Below are 26,466 nucleotides of genomic sequence, written 5' to 3'. Positions count from 1 at the left end.
AAGAATACTTCCAACATATTCCCTGCGTGTCGTAGAAGGCGACTAAAAGGGAAGGGAGCGGGGGACTGGAAATCCTCCCCTCTCATTTTTTTTTTTTTAATTTTCCAAAAGAAGGGACAGAGAAGGAGGCCAGGTGAGGATATTCCCTCAAAGGTCCAGTCCTCTGTTCTTGGCGCAACCTCGCTCATGCGGGAGATGGTGAATAGTATGAAAGAAAGAAATATATATATATTCATACTCGCTTGCCTTCATCCATTCCTTTTGCTATCCACCCCACAGGAAACAACATTGCTACCCCCTGCTTCATCGAGGTAGCTCCAGGAAAACACACAAAAAAAGGACACATTTGTTCACACTCAGTCTGTAGCTGTCATGTGCAATGCAAAGAAACAACAGCTCCCTATCCACATCCAGGCCTCACAGGCCCTTCCATGGCTCACCCTTGGTCCATGATGACAGTTAAAAAGGTGAAATTGCAATTTAGTAGTTCATATAATTCTGTTAAACATGTAATTTTCCTCACATGTGGCTCAACATATTTGACAGAGACAATCTGCCTCATCAGGTGCCAATAATTCATAAAGTTTTCAAATCCCATTATGGCCGTTGTAGACGTCTACAATGGCACAGGTGAGAGGTTGTTGTGACAGTGATGGAATTTGAAAATTTTATGAATCATTGGCACCTGATGAGGCAGATTGTCTCTGTCAAATATGTTGAGCCACATGTGAGGAAAATTACATGTTTAACAGAATTATATGAACTACTAAATTGCACCTGATGAGGCAGATTGTCTCTATGAAACATGTTGTGCCACATGTGTAGATAAATTACATGCTAAATAAAATTATATGAACTCCTACTGAATTTCAATATCACCTTCATATGTATATACAGGTTGTACCTCTTTAATCCAGCAACCTTGGGACCTGGCCATTGCTGGACTACAGAAATTGCCAGAAAACAGAAATTGACCCCTAAGTCATACACAGTTATGAACCAGTCTCATAATACTCACCCAAAGTCTTTACAGATGTTCCTTTATCTATTTTTTTTCATTAACTCCACCTTTTCAAGCATAGATGATAATAATTTATGCTAACACTTATTAGCACTAAGACCATCCTCTGTACCTCTTGGTCTCTTGGATGACATCCTGAAGGGCTAAAATACAGCTGAATATAAGGAATTAGCTTGGCTACATTGTGAAAAGATTTTGGTGCCTTAGCACCAATCTGGTGGCAGATCCAAAAACTAATAACTAATGGCAGTAGATTCAAAATGTGCTAGACTATGAGAGTTACTGGATTAGAGAGGTACAACCTGTATGAATATATATATCCTAACCTGAGCTAAGTACCCATTTTATTGACCAACCCCCTTAGGGGTGGCTAAACAGCTGGGTTGACTGTAGACTGAATGCCACAACAAGGAATCAGACCTATGTGTTCTATCCTGGCTGGCTTGTGAAGGCATTGCAATCAGGAATGCTAACTGATACATCATGTTGGTCCAGTAGTTGCAATATAAGTTTTTCTTACCACTCTGATAATGCAATTACTCTGATGATTCATGAGTGACTTTTATACATGCTATTTTTCCAGGTTTGTTGTTAGGAAACTAGTGATATCTCTGGATAACAGATGAAGTCATACGTCAGCTGGGAATGAAAAAATTGCTGCCATGTTCCTACTCCTTGCTCGAAAATCTCACACCTTTCATCACATTGCTCTGGTTCCTGGCTGCTGAATTCCTTTTCCCAATATATTTATTATCATTATTATACCCTGTCACTGTCTCCTGCATTAGTGAGGTAGCACAAGGAAACAGATGAAAAAATGGCCCAACACCCACATACACATGTATATACATACACGTACACACAAACACATATACATACCTATACATTTCAACATATACTTATACATACATACACAGACATATACATATATACACATGTACATAATTCATACTTGCTGCCTTTAATCATTCCTGTTGCCACCCCCCCCACACATGAAATGACAACCCCCTCTCCTTGCATGCACATGAGGTAGCACTTGGAAAAGACAACCAAGGCCACATTTGTTCACACTCAGTCTCTAGCTGTCATGTATAATGCTCTTAAACCACAGCTCCCTTTCCACAACCAGGCCCCACAAAATTTTCCATAGGTTACCCCAGACGCTTTACATGCCCTGGTTCAATCCATTGACAGCACGTCGACCCCTGTATACCACATCGTTCCAATTAACTCTATTCCTTGCACGCCTTTCACCTTCCTGCACGTTCAGGCTCCAATCACTCAAAATCTTTTTCACTCCATCCTTCCACCTCCAATTTGGTCTCCCACTTCTCGTCCCCTCCACCTCTGACACATATATCCTCTCGGTCAATCTTTCCTCACTCATTCTCTCCATGTGACCAAACCATTTCAATACACCCTCTTTTGCTCTCTCAACCACACTTTTTATTACCACTTATCTCTCTTACCCTTACATTACTTACTCGATCTAACCACCTCACACCACATATTGTCCTCAGACATCTCATTTCCAACACATCCACCCTCCTCCGCACAACCCTATCTATAGCCCACGCCTTGCAACCATATAACATTTGTTGGAACCACTATTCCTTCAAACATACCCATTTTTGCTTTCTGCGATAATGTTCTCGCCTTCCACGCAATCTTCAATGCTTCCAGAACCTTCGCCCTCTCCCAAACTCTGTGACTCACTTCCGCTTCCATGGTTCCACCTGCTGCCAAATCCACTCCCAGATATCAAAAACACTTCACTTCCTCCACTTTTTCTCCATTGAAACTTACCTCCCAATTGACTTGTCCCTCAACCCTACTGTACTTAATAACCTTGCTCTTATTCACATTTACTCTCAGCTTTCTTCTTTCACAAACTTTATCAATCTCAGTCACCAGCTTCTGCAGTTTCTCGCCCGAATCAGCCACCAGTGCTGTATCATCAGCGAACAACAACTGACCCACTTCCTGAGCCCTCTCATCCACAACAGACTGCATACTTGCCCCTCTCTCCAAAACTCTTGCATTCACCTCCCTAACAACCCCATCCATAAACAAATTAGACAACCATGGAGACATCACGCACCCCTGCCACAAACCGACATTCACTGGGAACCAATCACTTTCCTCTCTTCCTCCTCGTACACATGCCTTGCATCCTTGATAAAAACTTTTCACTGCTTCTAACAACTTGCCTCCCACACCATATACTCTTAATACTTTCCATAGAGCATCTCTATCAACTCTACCATATGTCTTCTCCAGATAAATAAATGCTACATACAAATCCATTTGTTTTTCTAAGTATTTCTCACATACATTCCTCAAAGCAAACACCTGTAATTTGAACTCTCACTTTTATCCCCTTTGCCTTTGTACAATGGCACTATGCATGCATTCTGCCAATCCTCAGGCACTTCACCATGAGCCATATGTACATTGAATATCCTCACCAACCAGTCAACAACACAGTCACCCCCTTTTTTAATAAATTCCACTGAAGTACCATCCAAACCCACTGCCTTGCCAGCTTTAATCTTCCGCAAAGCTTTCACTACCTCTTCTCTGTTTACCTAACCATTCTCCCTGACCTCCTCACTTTGCACACCACCTTGACCAAAACACCCTATATCTGCCACTCTATCATCTAAAACATTCAATAAACCTTCAAAATACTCACTCTATCTCCTCACATCACCACTACTTGTTGTTACCTCCCCATTAGCCCCCTTCACCGATGTTCCCATTTGTTCTCTTGTCTTATGCACTTTAATTAGCTCCTTCCAAAACATCTCTTTATTCTCCCTAAAATCTAATGATACTCTTTCACCTCAACTCTCATTTGCCCTCATTTTTCACCTCTTGCACCTTTCCCTTGACCTCTTGCCTCTTTCTTTTATATATCTCCCAGTCATTTGCACTATTTCCCCTTAAAAAACCTTCCAAATGCCTCTTTCTTCTCTTTCACTAATAATCTTACTTCTTCATCCCACCACTCACTATCCTTTCTAATCTGCCCACCTCCCACGCTTCTCATGCCACAAGCATCTTTTGCGCAAGCCATCACTGCTTCCCAAAATACATCCCATTCCTACCCCCCACTCCCCTTACGTCCTTTGCTCTCCCCTTTTTCCATTCTGTACTCAGTCTCTCCTGGTACTTCCTCACACAAGTCTCCCTCCCAAGCTCACTTACTCTCACCACTCTCTTCACCCCAACATTCTCTCTTCTTCTCTGAAAACCTCTACAAATCTTCACCTTCACCTCTACAGGATAAGGATCAGACATCCCTCCAGTTGCACCTCTCAGCACAGTAACATCCAAAAGTCTCTCTTTCATGCACCTATCAATTAACACATAATCCAATAACACTTTATGGCCATCTATCCTACTTGCATACATGTACTTATGTATATCTCTCTTTTTAAACCAGGTATTCCCAATCACCAGTCCCTTTTCAGCACACAAATCTACAAGCTCTTCACCATTTCCATTTACAATACTGAACAACCCATGTACACCAATTATTCCCTCAACTGCCACATTACTCTTCTTTGCATTCAAATCACCCATCACTATAACCTGGTCTTATGCATCAAAACTGCTAACACACTCACTCAGTTGCTCCCAATCGTTCTTCTCATGCCCAGGTGCATATGCACCAATAATCACCCATCTTTCTCCATCCACTTTCAGTTTTACCTGTATTAATCTAGAGTTTACTTTCTTACACTCTATCATATACTCCCACAACTCCTGTTTCGGGAGTAATGCCACTCCTTCCTTTTCTCTTGTCCTCTTACCAACACTTGACTTTACTCCCAAAACATTCCCAAACCACTCTTCCCCTTTACCCTTGAGCTTCGTTTCACTCAGAGCCAAAACATCCAGGTTCCTTTCCTCAAACATACTACCTATCTCTCTATTTTCTCATCTTGGTTACATCCACACACATTTTGATACCCCAATCTGAGCCTTCGAGGAGGATGAACACTTCCCGCGTGATTTCTTCTTCTATTTCCCCTTTTAGAAAGTTAAAATACAAGGAGGAGAGGGTTTCTAGCCCCCAGCTTCCGTCCCCTTTAGTTGCCTTCTACAAGACGCGGGGAATGCATGGGAAGTATTCTTTCTCCCCTATCCCCAGGGGTAATTTTCCCAGTATATGTTACCATGGCCAGAGAGCATTATTGGATTACGTGTTAATTGATAGGCACGCGAAAGAGAGACTTTTGGATGTTAATGTGCTGAGAGGTGCAACTGGAGGGATGTCTGATCATTATCTTGTGGAGGCGAAGGTGAAGATTTGTAGGGGTTTTCAGAAAAGAAGAGAGAATGTTGGGGTGAAGAGAGTGGTGAGAGTAAGTGAGCTTGGGAAGGAGACTTGTGTGAGGAAGTACCAGGAGAGACTGAGTACGGAATGGAAAAAGGTGAGAACAAAGGAGGTAAGGGGAGTGGGGGAGGAATGGGATGTATTTAGGGAAGCAGTGATGGCTTGCGCAAAAGATGCTTGTGGCATGAGAAGCGTGGGAGGTGGGTTGATTAGAAAGGGTAGTGAGTGGTGGGATGAAGAAGTAAGATTATTAATGAAAGAGAAGAGAGAGGCATTTGGACGATTTTTGCACAGAAATAATGCAAATGAGTGGGAGATGTATAAAAGAAAGAGGCAGGAGGTCAAGAGAAAGGTGCAAGAGGTGAAAAAGAGGGCAAATGAGGTTGGGGTGAGAGAGTATCATTAAATTTCAGGGAGAATAAAAAGATGTTTTGGAAGGAGGTAAATAAAGTGCGTAAGACAAGGGGGCAAATGGGAACTTCAGTGAAGGGGGCTAATGGGGAGGTGATAACAAGTAGTGGTGATGTGAGAAAAAGATGGAGTGAGTATTTTGAAGGTTTGTTGAATATGTTTGATGATAGAGTGGCAGATATAGGGTGTTTTGGTTGAGGTGGTGTGCAAAGTGAGAGGGTTAGGGAAAATGATTTGGTAAACAGAGAAGAGCTAGTAAAAGCTTTGCAGAAGATGGAAGATGGCAAGGCAGCAGGTTTGGATGTTATTGCAGTGGAATTTATTAAAAAAGGGGGTGACTGTATTGTTGACTGGTTGGTAAGGTTATTTAAAGTATGTATGATTCATGGTGAGGTGCCTGAGGATTGGCGGAATGCTTGCAAAGTGCCATTGTACAAAGGCAAAGGGAATAAGAGTGAGTGCTCAAATTACAGAGGTATAAGTTTGTTAAGTATTCCTGGTAAATCATATGGGAGGGTATTGATTGAGAGGGTGAAGGCATGTACAGAGCATCAGATTGGGGAAGAGCAGTGTGGTTTCAGAAGTGGTAGAGGATGTGTGGATCAGGTGTTTGCTTTGAAGAATGTATTTAAGAAATACTTAGAAAAGCAAATGGATTTGTATGTAGCATTTATGGATCTGGAGAAGGCATATGATAGAGATTCTCTGTGAAAGGTATTAAGAATATATGGTGTGGGAGGCAAGTTGTTAGAAGCAGTGAAAAGTTTTTATCGATGATGTAAGGCACGTGTACGTGTTGGAAGAGAGGAAAGTGATTGGTTCTCAGTGAATGTAAGTTTGCGGCAGGGGTGTGTGATGTCTTCATGGTTGTTTAATTTGTTTATGGATGGGGTTGTTAGGGAGGTGAATGCAAGAGTTTTGGAAAGAGGGGCAAGTATGCAGTCTGTTGTGGATGAGAGAGCTTGGGAAGTGAGTCAGTTGTTGTTCGCTGATGATACAGCGCTGGTGGCTGATTCATGTGAGAAACTGCAGAAGCTGGTGACTGAGTTTGGTAAAGTGTGTGAAAGAAGAAAGTTAAGAGTAAATGTGAATAAGAGCAAGGTTATTAGGTACAGTAGGGTTGAGGGTCAAGTCAATTGGGAGGTAAGTTTGAATGGAGAAAAACTGGAGGAAAAAAGTGTTTTAGATATCTGGGAGTGGATCTGGCAGCGGATGGAACCATGGAAGTGGAAGTGAATCATAGGGTGGGGGAGAGGGCGAAAATTCTGGGAGCCTTGAAGAATGTTTGGAAGTCGAGAACATTATCTCGGAAAGCAAAAATGGCTATGTTTGAAGGAATAGTTGTTCCAACAATGGTGTATGGCTGCGAGGCGTGGGCTATGGATAGAGTTGTGCGCAGGAGGGCAGATGTGCTGGAAATGAGATGTTTGAGGACAATATGCGGTGTGAGGTGGTTTGATCGAGTAAGTAATGTAAGGGTAAGAGAGATGTGTGGAAATAAAAAGAGTGTGGTTGAGAGAGCAGAAGAGGGTGTTTTGAAATGGTTTGGTCACATGGGGAGAATGAGTGAGGAAAGATTGACCAAGAGGATATATGTGTCAGAGGTGGAGGGAACGAGGAGAAGTGGGAGACCAAATTGGAGGTGGAAAGATGGAGTGAAAAAGATTTTGAGTGATCGGGGCCTGAACATGCAGGAGGGTGAAAGGCGTGCAAGGAATAGAGTGAATTGGAACAATGTGGTATACCAGGGTTGACGTGCTGTCAGTGGATTGAATCAGGGCATGTGAAGCGTCTGGGGTAAACCATGGAAAGTTGTGTGGGGCCAGGATGTGGAAAGGGAGCTGTGGTTTCGGTGCATTATTATATGACAGCTAGAGACTGAGTGTGAACGAATGGGGCCTTTGTTGTCTCTTCGTAGCTCCACCTCGCACACATGAGGGGGGAGGGGGTTGTTATTCCATGTGTGGCGAGGTAGTGATGGGAATAAATAAAGGCAGACAGTATGAATTATGTACATGTGAATATATGTATATGTCTGTGTGTGTATATATATGTGTACATTGAGATGTATAGGTATGTATATTTGCGTGTGTGGACGTGTATGTACATACATGTGTATGTGGGCGGGTTGGGCCATTCTTTCATCTGTTTCCTTGCGCTACCTCGCTAACGTGTGAGACAGCGACAAAGCAAAATAAAAAAAAAAATAATGTTACCATAAAATTTATTGTTTTTAAAAATAATGATGATTATGTCTGCTATCTGAATCAGGGTTCACTGTTCTTTTTATGTCCTTATCTGCCTTATAGTCAAACTCCAGGACTACGTGATTACTTTTCCAATTGATATATCAAACATGATATTCTAAATGTACATGTTACTATGTGTGAAGATAAGGATCTAAAATTAATGGTGTATCAGCCCCACTAATCCTGATGTGCTGACATGCTAGTATAGGATAGTTTTCTGTATACACTCCTAGAACTTGGCTGTATGACTAATTCTCTTTGAGAGTTGCAGTTTCCCTATTCATTGTATTTAATTGAAATCATCCATTGTTAGTTCTTTATCATGCCTGAGAATTGCATATTTTACTGCTTCATGTACCATTGACTATTATTGCCGCATATTTGCTCCTGTTCATTCAGATTCTTTGAAGGATCTTAGATTATCAACTCCAATATGCACTTCTTTCCTTTAGTAACTTTACCTAGTATTTCTTGGAACTTAATGCTATCTCTTGTTAAGAGCGCCAATCTGTCTCCTTCTTTGTCATTTTTTTTTACCCTCCTTTCTATTATGTATCCTTCTAGACGGAGGGATTCCAGCTTGTAACCACGTACTACTTGTCCATCTTCTTTTGTATAGTTCACTTTCAGCTTGACATTTATATCACTTAGAATTTCCAACATCTCTGTAGCACTGACGATGCTCTTCCATCCTTGTGCCTCGCTTGGCATCTCCTGTTTTATGCCTCCAGATTGTATTTCTTATTCATCTCCCTCGCTTCCCTTGGTCTGTCACGTGATGAATACTCTGCTGAATTCCGTGTTGCTTTCAGTTTCTTAGCTAGATGACTCCAAGTCAAACAGAACCATAGATAGTCATTCTCTTAGGTCAGTTCTTCTTTTATCATAGAAACTATATCTACCATATCTGTAGCATTTATCATTCTTTTAATTGAAAGTCCTTTAATTTTTACCCTTTCCTTTTTTTCAGGAATTTGATTATGTTCCAGTCCAAATTTTACCAGTGAAATACATCTGTCAACTTCCTTCTTTACTACTCACTTCAACCAAATTTTTCAATGCTGATTTTCAACTTCCATGTTTCTGGCTTTCCCTAAAATCTTTCATTTTTGTGAACAAGCACAGATAGATTCATCTATCAGATCGTCTGCAATTCTTTCTCTGACAGTGCATATTATTCTTTTCTGCAACTTCACCTAATTCCCTGTGCACCTCTCTTACTGTGTTTTCAGGTCTATGTACCACTGCAAGCCTTCTGAATTCCCTCAACTGGGGTATTCATGCCCATCGACTATATTTTTATTTTCATATGTTTCTGTCTCATCTGGTGGCACCTTTTTGATTCCCATTTTCTATCTCCTCCAACTGTGGTAATTTCTGGACCTGTTTCTCAATAATTTTCACTAATTTCCCTTGCCTTGTGGTTTCAGATGAATTATCCAGTATTCTTTACTGACTATCTCTCTATCCTTTGTTAGATCTTGGTTACATCCTTTATCTGAGTGCATTTTTGTATAGAAATCTACTTACTATGCTTAGTTTTGTGTGTGTGTGTGTGTGCTTAAATAATAAGCTTACTTGATCTGATATTTCTTGCCTTGGCTTTTGGACCTGTTTATTTTGGTATATTCAGTATGAAAGGTTTAAAGTTCCTCATTTCAAAGAAAATAATTTATTATTCCTTTTACATCTTCTCAAGATACATAAATACTTTCCAATACCTCCTCCACTTCCCTTTCACCCTGAAAACTACTGAAAACTTCTGAACTTGTAATTCAGGTCCATACACCATAGATGCCCTGGTTGTTTGGCAACTAAACTCCACATCCCAATTGATGTTATCAAAGAAATGCCCAGGTTTTGTATAATTTTCATGATTGTATCTCCTCTTTCTGTCAAGTTTCCTTGCTGCTCTTTTCATATCTTAATTTTCCACATTCTTGGACTCCAAAATTGTCGGGTCACTTTTTTCAGCTGATGTAACATACTATATTCTTAATACCCATGCTACTATGTGTAAAGATAAGATCTAGAAAAAATCATGCATCATTCCTTATTCTAAAGTATTCAGTGGCATGCTGGTGTTGGAAATTTTCCAGTATAACTAAAATCCCCCATTACAGATACATAGCCATCTATGTGTTTTACTGTTTCATTTACCATCCTGATTGTTTCTTCACCATTGTCATTGTAAAGTCTATTTGCTCCTGGTCATTTGAAGTCTTTGATAATTACATGCTATCAACACTACAGGGCACATTTGACAAGTTACTCTTCAGTAATCTTCTAGTCTTCTCAGAAACTTAAAGGTGTCTCTTATTAGAAAGGCCAATGTTCCTCTTCCTTTATCTTCTCTTTTCCTTTCATTATATTGTATCCCTTTGGATAAGACAATTGAGATCTTATTTCTTCCTTAAGTTTTATGTCCACATCTGTGACAATATCACATGCATTTCTTCTTATGTGATCCTTGAATTCTTCTCTTTATCATCAGTCAGTTTGCATTTGTGTCCATTACTTTCAGTTTGACTTTAACATCACCCATCATTCCTGACCTCTTTGTGTCTTTGTTCCTCCTTTCTTGTCCTGCTACAGTTATTTCTTTTTCTCTTGTTTTTATTAAATTTCTCCCATATTTCACCTTCTGCCTGTATTCTTTGTTTCTCAGTTTCCTCCCTTAGTATGCTGTGTCTGATGAATACTACATTGAATTCCACTTTCTCATTAAATTTTCTTAGCCTGCCTAAGTACCTTTTGGTTAGATGACTCTACATTGAACATAACCATAACTGGATATCCTTTGATGTCTTGATTATATCCACTGATTCATCTTTTTTTCATAAAATCTGCACCCAGATGTATTTTAGCCTCTGATACATTTTAATCAGGATTCTTTCATTTAACCATTCCTCTTTTTCTGGAACATGATCTTTCTGCCCATAAATCTTGAGGGATTTATGTTTATCAACCTCCTGCTTTATTTATCTTTCTAATTTGGTACCACCGTCTTTTCTCCTAAGTCTTTCAGTATTGATTCATGAACCTCCATATTTCTGGCTTTCTCTAAAAATCTTCCTTTTCGCTAACAAACACTGATCCTGTCTGTAGTGCTCTTTTCTGAATATATCATCTACAAAACCAAAAGTTTCCTCTCTTGTATTGTCCTTAACAGTGCATATTATTCCTTCTACAGCTTCACTTAATTCCCTTTGCAGCTCTCTTTCAGTTTCTGTGGGTCTGTTTCACTGCATCTGTCTTCATACTCTGAGTTTAATTATCAGCCCCGGAAAATGCTCCTACTCACTATTTTCAACATTTTTGTACTCTGTTATGGCCATTTTAAAAAGATCCTTCTGACCTTATTTGCTTTTCAATCAATTCCTCTTCTTTCCTACTGCTGTTTACCTTCTGAGTCCCATTAACTTTGAGCCCATTGGCTATACGGTAAACCCTCAATTTAATGGACCCTGATTTAACAGATTTCTGATTTAACAGACTGAGCAAATAATAATAATTAATAATACTTAGAAAAAATCTTAAATGCTACACCATGCACTTTTCATATCGCACTTGTTTTTGGTAATGTGGGATATACTCACTTTGTTTCAGTCTCAGTTTGCCTGAAACTACTGTGAGGTCAGGTTTTATACAGAGAATTGTGACTTTATTTGTTAAATGATTTTGCAATCCTTACAGTTCAAAATGGCATCAAGTGATATACGAGTTAAAAGAAATCGTGTGAACTGTCTGTTTCATTACAAAATGGTTCATAGGTTACATTCTTGACTTAAGGGATTTTCGGCATTAATGGATACCCCCTTCCCCTGATTTGTCCGTTAAATCGAGGGTTTACTCCAATCTTTAATTCCTCTCATTCTTAAAATCTCTCTCACCTGATTATATCTTTCATGTGATCACTGATTGTGTGATAAAAGGGAAGAGCATTACAATGTTATTGCTCAGCCTCTTAATCTAGTATATTTGAACATCGTCTGTACTGCTCAGTGTATATACACATACCCCATTCAAAGCAAGATACCCATCTATAGACCAGCCCTGAAGGAAGGATCAGTAGCTGAGTTGGCTAAGGGCTGACTGCTGCACTCAGGATGTGAACTTGGGTGGGCGTGTGTGTGTCATGGTTAACAATACTAACCACTATGGCAAGGTAGCCTCTGTGTGTGTGTGTGTGTGTGTGTGTGTGTGTGTGTTTGTTTAATTAATTTATTTTTTCGTACATATTCGCCATTTCCTGCATAAGTGAGGTAGCGTTAGGAACAGAGGACTGAGCGTTAGAGGGAATATCCATAATTGGCCCCCTTCTCTGTTCAGTCTGCTGGAAAATCAAAAAAGGGAGGGGAGGATTTCCAGTCTCCTGCTCCCTCCTCTTTTAGTCACCTTCTACGACATGCAGGGAATATGTGGGCAATATTCTTTATCCTCAATTTGTATATTTACACTGTACAGGATGGGAATTCTACACTTGTGGGGCCACATCTCTCAAACTTCCTCTACAATCATACAACATTTTAAACTTTAATACGCTGTCTATTGTCACTATCTCAAAACAATATTTTCATTCATTCACCACTCTTTTTCTACAAAAGTATTTCTTTATATCCCTTCTAAGAAACTTCTTGCTTGATTTCATTTTGTGACCTTTGATTGTCCTATAGTAAATCCCCATTTCAATGGAATAATTGGAGGAAGGGTGGTCCATCAGAAGCCAATTTGTTACATCCCAAATTTTTACAAGGAACATCAATAAATGAGGATGTATGGCTGAGGATGGAAGTGCTGGAAATGAAATGTTTGAGAACAATATGTGGTGTGGTGTGAGGTGGTTTGATTAAGAAATAAAAGAGTAAGAGAGAGGTCTGTTAACAAAAATAGTGGTTGAAGGAGCTGAAGAGAGTGTGCTGAAAATGTTTGGACATATGGAGAGAATGAGTGAGGAGAGATTAACAAAAGTGTCAGAAGTGGAGTTAACAAGGAGCATGGGTAGACCAGATTGGAAATGGAAAGATGGAGTGAAAAGATTTTGAGTGACTGAGGCCTGAACATGCAAGAGGGTGAAAAGCATGCTGAGTGAATTGGAATAATATGATGTACAGAAGTTGACATGCTGTCAGTGGACTGAACCAAGGCACATGAGTGGCTTGGATTAAACCATGGAAAGGTTTGTAGGGCCTGGATATGGATAGGGAGCTGTGGTTTTGGTGCATTTCACATGACAGCTAGAGAATGGATGTGAGTGAATGCAGCCTTTCTTCTTTTGTTCAAGGCATTACCTTGGTAATGTAGAAAATCGGGATCAAGTAAAAAAAAAAAAAAATTATCAACAATTGTAATAGAAACATCCCTTATTCCTTTATGGCTGGAAGTGTTCAGGGAGTACTCTGGAACAGGAAGTAGCTCCAGGGTCACTTTGAGTTACCTGAATCACCTCAAGGTTGAAAATGGGGCGTGCATTAAGCAAAAGCAACTCTCCCCATACTCATGATGCTCAGATCTATTCTTTTAATTCTAAAGTATTTGCTGGATCTCTTAGCATATACAACACTGTCAGCACTGTTATCTGCATTAGATTATGACTGAAAAAAAGACTTTGTGCCATAAAAAACCCTGCTGAAAACGTGGGTACTTAAGTTTGTTTATTTGTTAACCAATCAGGTGCTTATCACATACTTGTGGGCAGTAACCAAGCTTTGTCTTATTTGTCTTGAAATTTTTATGTATATTATCTTTGTTGGTGTAAATGCACAAAAAGACAAAGTTTTACTCTTATTTACAGTAATCTGATGGTACAATACTGTGTTAAAGGAGAACATTGTTTGTAAAATAAAGAAAAAGTGCAGCTACATGACATGATGTGCAACATGCTATCAGATGTTCCACTGATACCCAGCATCCCAGACCAAGGCCAGGGACTTACTGACAATTCCATTACATCCCAAACTGAGTTGGATGGGTTGTTTGATGGGTTATTTATGCACAACAAAATTTGCAATGTAACGAACTTTTACAGAAATATCCGTTAGATCCTAAACTTTGTCTGGTGGGTTCTGAAGGGTCGTGTTAAAAACTGAATTACAATACATTGAAGTTTGCATCTTCTTAAGAACTGTTCACTGTATCACTGAGCTGGTTAAAAAGCTTAAATGTCATGATCAGGGCACACTTGAGTCTTCCTTGGTTGGCAAATTTAGGGCTTCTAACCTTTTCCAGCCAGCTCCCTTACTCACCATACCATCTTTGATGCCCTTTTGTGGACCTGCCATTTCATTCTTTGTTCTTTTTAACTTTTTTGGTTTGCAGTTTATTTTTAGGCCTCCCTATATGCAAAAACCATTAAGATATACATTTTCTTTTAAATTAATAAAAAAGGTGCACAAAACATGCACAAACTCCTTTGTAAGAATTAAGACTTATCTGTTCCTGGTATTGAAAAAACATCATTTATCAGACTGGCCAAATCTCATGTACACATTACATAAACTTATGCTTGATGTCTTAAGATTTATATGTCGAAAAGTATCAAAACCCAAGATTTTTTTCTTATGAATTAAAAGTCAAGCATTTGTAGTTTAGAAAGTATTATTATTCATCAGATTGGGTAACCCTAGGTATGGGTGGCAGGGTCACAGTCATGGGCACTATAGATGGGGGCAGGTGAGGGCGGCATAGACTCAACTAGTCCCTAGAAAAGGAGCTTATTCACTCCATGATAACTAGAGGGTTATTGAGGTTTCCAGGCAACTACAGAGCCTCATCCTTTGTTTGGGTTGCCATTTGTGGCCAGCCAACATTATAGATAGAGTTCATCTTTTGGTGGGATAATGTGTGTAAATTTACATTCATGCACCTTGTGATGTAACAATAGATTGATGTCCATGGCACTGAAAGAATTAAATATGTTGACCAAACTTGAGAAGAATATTTTAGTTTGGCATAATGTATGATGTGAACAGCATGCTGAATATTTCCTAACCTCAAAGGCTCAGACTGGCATGTCTAAATGTGTGTGGATGTAACTAAGATGAGTAGAGAGGAGAGAGAGTTTGTATGTTTGAGGGAAGAAACTAGATGTTCTGGCTCTGATTGGAACAAGGCTTAAAGGTAAAGGGGAAGAGTATTTAGAAATGTCTTAGGTGTAAAGTCAAGGGTTGGTGAGAGGACAAGAGCTATGGAGGTTGTACTACTCCTGAAGCAGAAGTTGTCAGATTGTGTGACAGTGTAAGGAAGTAAATTCTTGATTCTGTGAGTAACTGAAACTGTATTTTGAGTAATGGATGATTATCAATACTTATGCACCTGGCCATGAGAAAAAGATCATGAGAAGCAAGTACTATGGGAGCAGTTGAGTGAGTGTGTCAGCAGTTTTGGTGCATGAGGCTGGATATTAGTGATGGGTGACTTAAATGTGAAGGTAAGTAATGTGGCAGTTGAGGGTATAATTGGGGTGCAGTGTTATGAATGGAAATGGTGAAGAGCTGGTGGAGTAGTGTGCTGAAAAAGGACTGGTGATTGGGGATACCTGGTGTAAAAAGAGGAATATACAAAAGTATACGTATGTGAGTAGGAGAGATGATCAATGGGCATTATTGGATTACATATTAAGCGATAGGTGTGTAAAAGAAAAACATTTGGATATAAATGTGGTGATAGGGGCAGCTGGTGGGATGTCTGATCACTATCTGATGGAGGCAAGGGTGAAGATTTGTAGAGGTTTTCAAAAAAGAGGACACAATGTTGGGGAGAAGAGAGTGGTGAGAGTGAGGGTGCTTGGAAAAGTGACTTGTTTGAAGAAATACCAGGAGAGATTAGGTGTAGAATTTCAAAAGGTGAGAATAAGTGAAGTGAGAGGAGTGGGTGAGGAATGGAAGGTATTAAGGAAGCAGTGATGGCTTGTGCATGAGATGCATGTGGCATACAAATGGTGGGAGGTGGGCAGATTAGACAGGGTAGCGAATGGTAGGATGAAAAAGTAAAATTGCCAGTAAAAGAGAAAAGAGAGGTGTTTGGGCAGTACTTAAAGGAAAAGTGTGCACATGATTGGGAGATGTATCAGAGAAAGTGGCAGGAGGTCAAGAGGAAGGTGCAGGGGCTGAAAAGAGGGCAAATGAGAGGTGCAGTGAGTGAGTATCAGTATACTTTAGGGAGAATAAGATGTTTTGTAAGGAGGTTTATTAAGTGCAAAAGACAAGGGAACATTGATGAAAGAGCAAAAGGGGAAGTAATAGCAGGTAGTGATGAAGTGAGGAAGAGATGGAGTGAGGATTCTGAAGGACTGTTAAATGTGTTTGATGATGGAGTGGCAGATGTAAAGTGTTTGAGTCAGGGTGGTTTGTGAAGGATAGAGTCATGGACAGTGGTTAGGTGAAGAAAGAGGTGGTGAAACCCTTACATAAAATGAATTGCACAAGGTAACTGGAGTGGATGGTATTGCTATTCAATTTCTTTCTACCAGTTCCTTTGTCCCTTCTTGCCTTTAGGTGGATATTTACTTGAGCTGGGTGATCTTCAATTTCATGGCCTTGTACCAAGCCTGGGTGATGGCTGAGGTGGTACTGTGCAATACTTTCTCCCTACACTCAGTCACCTTCCTGCCATGCCAATGAGAATGCAGTTGTGTGTTTCTTAGGAAGAAAATTGATTGACTTTTAGGTAGATTTAGAGAGCCATGTATATGATCCTGAATTACTTGATGATGATCTGTCTTTGGAAGATGTGGAGAATGATTTTATGGATACTAAGTCTTTCAGCATCAAAAGGGTTTTTAAGAAAAGTGTTGCCAGTGGCCACCTGACCTTGCCAACACTGCATCTGACTGGTGTAGCTAGTAATTTTACCATTATTGTTATGCTGTTATAAAAAAAAAGTTATTGATTTTAACAGGAAAACATTACGTATGATACAACATAATCAGTAATCAGTATTTTGGTGTAAGTAAAATAAATGATAAAACATGTACAGTGGCAATTCACTTGACACTCAGGCCTTACTTTTGCATTTTTAATGCACTGAGCTGAAACATCTACAAAAATTCTACACATTATTACAGTGAAAGTATTGAACAAAAAATACTTTTCCTCTGATTTTTTTTCATTATGTGAATATCTTTGAAACTAAGGCAAAATAAATTTCTTAAGCAAATTGAAAAATTTGAATTTTGAGGGTTGGAAAAGATAATTAGTCAGTGGATCGTTAAGGGCCAGGACCTTAGCCCCTTCTTCCTCTTCGTAACCGAACTCAGTCTCCATGGTTCCATCCATTGTTACATCTATGTTTCCTTTCACACAGTCTCCCAGAATCTTTCACCAGCTTCTGAAGTCTTTCTCTGGAGAGCCACCAGACACAAATCATTAGCAAACAACAACTGATTCACCTCCCAATTCCCCCTTACCCTCTGCATATCAAAGACCTGCCCTTACTCTATGATCCTTGTATTCACCTCCTTCTCCATCATGTTTATCAACTGATTAAACAGCTCACATGCCTTACTCTCCTAGTAGAAACTCCTCACTGCATATAACATCTTCACCTACTCCATATATTCAAAGCCCCTTCTGCAAGGCATCTCTGTCAGTCCTTTTATACACATTATCCTAATCCATAAATGTTATATACAATTCATTCTTTTTCACTAAGTACTTCTGACTCATTCTTCAAAGCAAACCCCTGGTCTACAATTCCTTTATCTCCCTTGAGGCCACATTGCTCCTCTAGTCCTATGTTCTGTGCATGTCTTCATTCTCTCAGTTACCACTTTTCTATAAACCATATTTTGACTAACTCAGCAGATATATATTTCTGTTATTCCAACATTCACCCTTTTAACCCTTGCCTTTACATAAAGGCACTATACATATATTCTGACAGTCCTTGTATACCTCACTTATTACATTTAAAGATGATCTATAGATAAGCTAATCTATTTCTGTTACAAAAAATAATACGAAACATAGTATGGTACCAGTTCAGTTAAGTCACTGAGACTACTACACCAAACTTTATATCAACAAACAACTTTTTGTCCATAAAAAGTATATCTCTCACAGACCCAGTTGACTCATTATGCACTGATTGTCAGCATGAGAATGTCTGTTGGGGATGAGAGAGCTTGGGAAGTGAGTCAGTTGTTGTTCGCTGATGATACAGCGCTGGTGGCTGATTCATGTGAGAAACTGCAGAAGCTGGTAACTGAGTTTGGTAAAGTGTGTGGAAGAAGAAAGTTAAGAGTAAATGTGAATAAGAGCAAGGTTATTAGGTACAGTAGGGTTGAGGGTCAAGTCAATTGGGAGGTGAGTTTGAATGGAGAAAAACTGGAGGAAGTGAAGTGTTTTAGATATCTGGGAGTGGATCTGTCAGCGGATGGAACCATGGAAGCGGAAGTGGATCATAGGGTGGGGGAGGGGGCGAAAATTTTGGGAGCCTTGAAAAATGTGTGGAAGTCGAGAACATTATCTCGGAAAGCAAAAATGGGTATGTTTGAAGGAATAGTGGTTCCAACAATGTTGTATGGTTGCGAGGCGTGGGCTATGGATAGAGTTGTGCGCAGGAGGATGGATGTGCTGGAAATGAGATGTTTGAGGACAATGTGTGGTGTGAGGTGGTTTGATCGAGTAAGTAACATAAGGGTAAGAGAGATGTGTGGAAATAAAAAGAGCGTGGTTGAGAGAGCAGAAGAGGGTGTTTTGAAATGGTTTGGGCACATGGAGAGAATGAGTGAGGAAAGATTGACCAAGAGGATATATGTATCGGAGGTGGAGGGAACGAGGAGAAGAGGGAGACCAAATTGGAGGTGGAAAGATGGAGTGAAAAAGATTTTGTGTGATCGGGGCCGAACATGCAGGAGGGTGAAAGGAGGGCAAGGAATAGAGTGAATTGGAGCGATGTGGTATACAGGGGTTGACGTGCTGTCAGTGGAGTGAATCAAGGCATGTGAAGCGTCTGGGGTAAACCATGGTAAGCTGTGTAGGTATGTATATTTGCGTGTGTGGACGTGTGTATGTACATGTGTATGGGGGGGGGGCCATTTCTTTCGTCTGTTTCCTTGCGCTACCTCGCAAACGCGGGAGACAGCGACAAAAAAAAAAAAAAAAAAAAAAAAAATATATATATATATATATATATATATATATATATATATATATATACATATATATATATATATATATATATATATATATATATATATATATATATATAGTGGTAGAGGATGTGTGGATCAGGTGTTTGCTTTGAAGAATGTATGTGAGAAATACTTAGAAAAGCAAATGGATTTGTATGTAGCATTTATGGATCTGGAGAAGACATATGATAGAGTTGATAGAGATGCTTTGTGGAAGGTACTAAGAATATATGGTGTGGGAGGCAAGTTGTTAGAAGCAGTGAAAAGTTTCTATCGAGGATGTAAGGCATGTGTACGTGCAGGAAGAGAGGAAAGTGATTGGTTCTCAGTGAATGTAGGTTTGCGGCAGAGGTGTGTGATGTCTCCATGGTTGTTTAATTTGTTTATGGATGGAGTTGTTAGGGAGGTGAATGCAAGAGTTTTGGAAAGAGGGGCAAGTATGCAGTCTGTTGTGGATGAGAGAGCTTGGGAAGTGAGTCAGTTGTTGTTCGCTGATGATACAGCGCTGGTGGCTGTTTCATGTGAGAAACTGCAGATGCTGGTGACTGAGTTTGGTAAAGTGTGTGAAAGAAGAAAGTTATGAGTAAATATGAATAAGAGCAAGGTTATTAGGTACAGTAGGGTTGAGGGTCAAGTCAATTGGGAGGTAAGTTTGAATGGTGAAAAACTGGAGGAATTAAAGTGTTTTAGATATCTAGGAGTGGATCTGGCAGCGGATGGAACCATGGAAGTGGAAGAAAATCATAGGGTGGGGGAGGGGGCGAAAATCCTGGGAGCCTTGAAGAATGTTTGGAAGTCGAGAACATTATCTCGGAAAGCAAAAATGGGTATGTTTGAAAGAATAGTGGTTCCAACAATGTTGTATGGTTGCGAGGCGTGGGCTATGGCTAGAGTTGTGCACAGGAGGATGGATGTGCTGGAAATGAGATGTTTGAGGACAATATGTGGTGTGAGGTGGTTTGATCGAGTAAGTAATGTAAGGGTAAGAGAGATGTGTGGAAATAAAAAGAGCGTGGTTGAGAGAGCAGAAAAGGGTGTTTTGAAATGGTTTGGGCACATGGAGAGAATGAGTGAGGAAAGATTGACCATGAGGATATATGTGTCAGAGGTGGAGGGAACGAGGAGAAGTGGGAGACCAAATTGGAGGTGGAAAGATGGAGTGAAAAAGATTTTGAGTTATCGGGGCCTGAACATGCAGGAGGGTGAAAGGTGGGCAAGGATTAGAGTGAATTGGATCGATGTGGAAAGTTCTGTGGGGCCTGGATGTGGAAAGGGAGCTGTGGTTTCGGGAATTATTACATGACAGCTAAAGACTGAGTGTGAACGAATGGGGCCTTTGTTGTCTTTTCCTAGCGCTACCTCGCACACATGAGGGGGGAAGGGGGATGTTATTCCATGTGTGGTGAGGTGACGATGGGAATAAATAAAGGCACACAGTATGAATTATGTACATGTGTATATATGTATATGTCTGTGTGTGTATATATATATGTACATTGAGATGTATAGGTATGTATATTTGCGTGTGAGGACGTGTATGTATATACATGTGTATGGGGGTGGGTTGGGCCATTTCTTTCATCTGTTTCCTTGCACTACCTCACAAACGCGGGAGACAGCGACAAAGCAAAATAAAAATGTATGTATGTATGTATGACTCATGGTGAGGTGCCTGAGGATTGGCGGAATGCGTGCATAGTGCCATTGTACAAAGGCAAAGGGGATAAGAGTGAGTGCTCAAATTACAGAGGTATAAGTTTGTTGAGTATTCCTGGTAAATTATATGGGAGGGTATTGATTGAGAGGGTGAGGGCATGTACAGAGCATCAGATTGGGGAAGAGCAGTGTGGTTTCAGAAGTGGTAGAGGATGTGTGGATCAGGTGTTTGCTTTGAAGAATGTATGTGAGAAATACTTAGAAAAGCAAATGGATTTGTATGTAGCATTTATGGATCTGGAGAAGGCATATGATAGAGTTGATAGAGATGCTCTGTGGAAGGTATTAAGAATATATGGTGTGGGAGGAAAGTTGTTAGAAGCAGTGAAAAGTTTTTATCGAGGATGTAAGGCATGTGTACGTGTAGGAAGAGAGGAAAGTGATTGGTTCTCAGTGAATGTAGGTTTGCGGCAGGGGTGTGTGATGTCTCCATGGTTGTTTAATTTGTTTATGGATGGGGTTGTTAGGGAGGTAAATGCAAGAGTTTTGGAAAGAGGGGCAAGTATGAAGTCTGTTGGGGATGAGAGAGCTTGGGAAGTGAGTCAGTTGTTGTTCGCTGATGATACAGCGCTGGTGGCTGATTCATGTGAGAAACTGCAGAAGCTGGTGACTGAGTTTGGTAAAGTGTGTGGAAGAAGAAAGTTAAGAGTAAATGTGAATAAGAGCAAGGTTATTAGGTACAGTAGGGTTGAGGGTCAAGTCAATTGGGAGGTGAGTTTGAATGGAGAAAAACTGGAGGAAGTGAAGTGTTTTAGATATCTGGGAGTGGATCTGGCAGCGGATGGAACCATGGAAGCGGAAGTGGATCATAGGGTGGGGGAGGGGGCGAAAATTCTGGGGGCCTTGAAGAATGTGTGGAAGTCGAGAACATTATCTCGGAAAGCAAAAATGGGTATGTTTGAAGGAATAGTGGTTCCAACAATGTTGTATGGTTGCGAGGCGTGGGCTATGGATAGAGTTGTGCGCAGGAGGATGGATGTGCTGGAAATGAGATGTTTGAGGACAATGTGTGGTGTGAGGTGGTTTGATCGAGTGAGTAACGTAAGGGTAAGAGAGATGTGTGGAAATAAAAAGAGCATGGTTGAGAGAACAGAAGAGGGTGTTTTGAAGTGGTTTGGGCACATGGAGAGAATGAGTGAGGAAAGATTGACCAAGAGGATATATGTGTCGGAGGTGGAGGGAACGAGGAGAAGAGGGAGACCAAATTGGAGGTGGAAAGATGGAGTGAAAAAGATTTTGTGTGATCGGGGCCTGAACATGCAGGAGGGTGAAAGGAGGGCAAGGAATAGAGTGAATTGGAGCGATGTGGTATACCGGGGTTGACGTGCTGTCAGTGGATTGAATCAAGGCATGTGAAGCGTCTGGGGTAAACCATGGAAAGCTGTGTAGGTATGTATATTTGCGTGTGTGGACGTATGTATATACATGTGTATGGGGGGGGTTGGGCCATTTCTTTCGTCTGTTTCCTTGCGCTACCTCGCAAATGCGGGAGACAGCGACAAAGTATAAAAAAAAAAAAAAAAAAATATATATATATATATATGGTTTTATGGTTTGTGGTTTAGGCTGTGGTTTTGGTGCATTATTACATGACAGCTGGAGACTGAGTGCGAAAGAATGGGGCCTTTATTGTCTTTTCCTAGCGCTACCTTGCACACATGAGGGGGGGGAGGGGGTTGCTATTCCATGTGTGGCGTGGTGGCGATGGGAATAAATAAAGGCAGACAGTATGAATTATGTACATGTGTATATATGTATATGTCTGTGTGTGTATATATATGTGTACATTGAGAAGTATAGGTATGTATATTGGCGTGTGTGGACGTGTATGTATATACATGTGTATGTGGGTGGGGTGGGCCATTTCTTTCGTCTGTTTCCTTGCGCTACCTCGCTAATGCGGGAGACAGCGACAAAGCAAAATAGATATAAATAAATATGAATATGTATATATATATATATATATATATATATATATATATATATATATATATATATATATATATATATATATATATATATATATATATTTATTAAAAAAGGGGGTGACTGTATTGTTGACTGGTTGGTAAGGTTATTTAATGTATGTATGACTCATGGTGAGGTGCCTGAGGATTGGCGGAATGCGTGCATAGTGCCATTGTACAAAGGCAAAGGGGATAAGAGTGAGTGCTCAAATTACAGAGGTATAAGTTTGTTGAGTATTCCTGGTAAATTATATGGGAGGATATTGATTGAGAGGGTGAAGGCATGTACAGAGCATCAGATTGGGGAAGAGCAGTGTGGTTTCAGAAGTGGTAGAGGATGTGTGGATCAGGTGTTTGCTTTGAAGAATGTATGTGAGAAATACTTAGAAAAGCAAATGGATTTGTATGTAGCATTTATGGATCTGGAGAAGGCATATGATAGAGTTGATAGAGATGCTCTGTGGAAGGTATTAAGAATATATGGTGTGGGAGGCAAGTTGTTAGAAGCAGTGAAAAGTTTTTATCGAGGATGTAAGGCATGTGTACGTGTAGGAAGAGAGGAAAGTGATTGGTTCTCAGTGAATGTAGGTCTGCGGCAGGGGTGTGTGATGTCTCCATGGTTGTTTAATTTGTTTATGGATGGGGTTGTTAGGGAGGTGAATGCAAGAGTTTTGGAGAGAGGGGCAAGTATGAAGTCTGTTGGGGATGAGAGAGCTTGGGAAGTGAGTCAGTTGTTGTTCGCTGATGATACAGCGCTGGTGGCTGATTCATGTGAGAAACTGCAGAAGCTGGTGACTGAGTTTGGTAAAGTGTGTGAAGGAAGAAAGTTAAGAGTAAATGTGAATAAGAGCAAGGTTATTAGGTACAGTAGGGTTGAGGGTCAAGTCAATTGGGAGGTGAGTTTGAATGGAGAAAAACTGGAGGAAGTGAAGTGTTTTAGATATCTGGGAGTGGATCTGGCAGCGGATGGAACCATGGAAGCGGAAGTGGATCATAGGGTGGGGGAGGGGGCGAAAATTCTGGGAGCCTTGAAGAATGTGTGGAAGTCGAGAACATTATCTCGGAGAGCAAAAATGGGTATGTTTGAAGGAATAGTGGTTCCAACAATGTTGTATGGTTGCGAGACGTGGGCTATGGATAGAGTTGTGCGCAGGAGGATGGATGTGCTGGAAATGAGATGTTTGAGGACAATATGTGGTGTGAGGTGGTTTGATCGAGTAAGTAACGTAAGGGTAAGAGAGATGTGTGGAAATAAAAAGAGCGTGGTTGAGAGAGCAGAAGAGGGTGTTTTGAAATGGTTCGGGCACATGGAGAGAATGAGTGAGGAAAGATTGACTAAGAGAATATATGTGTCGGAGGTGGAGGGAACGAGGAGAAGAGGGAGACCAAATTGGAGGTGGAAAGATGGAGTGAAAAAGATTTTGTGTGATCGGGGCCTGAACATGCAGGAGGGTGAAAGGAGGGCAAGGAATAGAGTGAATTGGAGCGATGTGGTATACTTGGGATGACGTGCTGTCAGTGGATTGAATCAAGGCATGTGAAGCGTCTGGGGTAAGCCATGGAAAGCTGTGTAGGTATGTATATTTGCGTGTGTGGACGTATGTATATACATGTGTATGGGGGTGGGTTGGGCCATTTCTTTCGTCTGTTTCCTTGCGCTACCTTGCAAACGTGGGAGACAGCGACAAAGCAAAAAAAAAAAATAAATAAATATATATATATATATATATATATATATATATATATATATATATATATATATATATATATATAGCCCTGGGGATAGGGGAGAAAGAATACTTCCCACGTATTCCCTGCGTGTCGTAGAAGGCGACTAAAAGGGGAGGGAGCGGGGGGCTGGAAATCCTCCCCTCTCCTTATTTTTTTTAATTTTCCAAAAGAAGGAACAGAGAAGGGGGCCAGGTGAGGATATTCCCTCAAAGGCCTAGTTCTCTGTTCTTAATGCTACCTCGCTAACGCGGGAAATGGCGAATAGTTTGAAAGAAAGAAAGATATATATATATATATATATATATATATATATATATATATCTATATCTATACTTGTCTGTGTCCTGGGGGTCCGCAAGTCCTGCAGGGCTCTAAGCCACGAGGTTCCTTATGTAGGTCCTCAGGCAGAGTGATAACGATAAGAAAGATGATAATGATGATGACACACACACACACACACACACACACACACACACACACACACACACACACACACACACACGCACCTTGAGAAGCAGTGGATAGAACACCAGCAGAATTTCACCGTTCAAAAGATACTTGTGGCATGAGAAGCATGGGAGGTGGGCAGATTAGAAAGGGTAGTGAGTGGTGAGATGAAGAAGTAAGATCATTAGTGAAAGAGAAGAGAGAGGCATTTGGACAATTTTTGCAGGGAAATAATACAAATGAGTGGGAGATGTATAAAAAGAAAGAGGCAGGAGGTCGAGAGAAAGGTGCAAGAGGTGAAAAAGAGGACAAATGAGAGTTGGGGTGAGAGAGTATCATTAAATTTTAGGGAGAAGAAAAAGATGTTTTGGAAGGAGCTAAATAAAGTGCGTAAGACAAGGGAACAAATGGGAACTTCAGTGAAGGGGGCTAATGGGGAGGTGAGAACAAGTAGTGGTGATGTGAGAAGGAAATGGAGTGAGTATTTTGAAGGTTTGTTGAATGTGTTTGATGAGAGAGTGGCAGATATAGGGTGTTTTGGTTGAGGTGGTGTGCAAAGTGAGAGGGTTAGGGAAAATGATTTGGTAAACAGAGATGAGGTAGTAACAGCTTTGCGGAAGATGAAAGCCGGCAAAGCAGCGGGTTTGGATGGTATTGCAGTGGAATTTATTAAAAAAGGGGGTGACTGAATTGTTGACTGGTTGGTAAGGTTATTTAATGTATGTATGATTTATGGTCAGGTGCCTGAGGATTGGCGGAATGCTTGCATAGTGCCATTGTACAAAGGCAAAGGGGATAAGAGTGAGTGCTCAAATTACAGAGGTATAAGTTTGTTGAGTATTCCTGGTAAATTATATGGGAGGGTATTGATTGAGAGGGTGAAAGCATGTACAGAGCATCAGATTGGGGAAGAGCAGAGTGGTTTCAGAAGTGGTAGAGGATGTGTGGATCAGGTGTTTGCTTTGAAGAATGTATGTGGGAAATACTTAGAAAAGCAAATGGATTTGTATGTAGCATTTATGAATCTGGCGAAGGCATATGACAGAGTTGATAGAGATGCTCTGTGGAAGGTATTAAGAATATAAGGTGTGGTAGGCAAGTTGTTAGAAGCAGTGAAAAGTTTTTATCGAGGATGTAAGGCATGTGTACGTGTAGGAAGAGAGGAAAGTAATTGGTTCTCAGTGAATGTAGGTTTGTGGCAGGGGTGTGTGATGTCTCCATGGTTGTTTAATTTGTTTATGGATGGGGTTGTTAGGGAGGTGAATGCAAGAGTTTTGGAAAGAGGGGCAAGTATGCAGTCTGTTGTGGATGAGAGAGCTTAGGAAGTGAGTCAGTTGTTGTTTGCTGATGATACAGCGCTGTTGGTTGATTCATGTGAGAAACTGCAGAAGCTAGTGACTGAGTTTGGTAAAGTGTGTGAAAGAAGAAAGTTGAGAGCAAATGTG

The 26,466-nt window shown here is 40.5% G+C and overlaps 1 protein-coding gene and 1 long non-coding RNA gene across 28 annotated transcripts in view; one reads left to right on the top strand and one right to left on the bottom strand.

Annotated features, from left to right (window-relative positions):
* The window catches only part of LOC139760463 (uncharacterized), a 162,884-nt gene extending 158,870 nt beyond the window's left edge, over positions 1–4,014 (top strand). For all 3 annotated transcript variants that reach the window (XR_011715346.1, XR_011715345.1, XR_011715344.1), the window contains exon 4: positions 280–4,014. This is a non-coding gene — a long non-coding RNA (uncharacterized lncRNA). The remainder of the gene's footprint in view (positions 1–279) is intronic.
* Positions 1–26,466, bottom strand: part of Ndae1 (Na[+]-driven anion exchanger 1) — a 680,061-nt gene that overhangs the window by 196,479 nt on the left and 457,116 nt on the right. The gene's annotated exons all lie outside the window — the stretch shown is intronic.

The sequence above is a fragment of the Panulirus ornatus genome, chromosome 37, assembly GCF_036320965.1.
Source record: "Panulirus ornatus isolate Po-2019 chromosome 37, ASM3632096v1, whole genome shotgun sequence".
Taxonomy (NCBI): Eukaryota; Metazoa; Arthropoda; class Malacostraca; order Decapoda; family Palinuridae; genus Panulirus; species Panulirus ornatus.
This window is presented reverse-complemented; position numbering and strand designations above follow the sequence as displayed.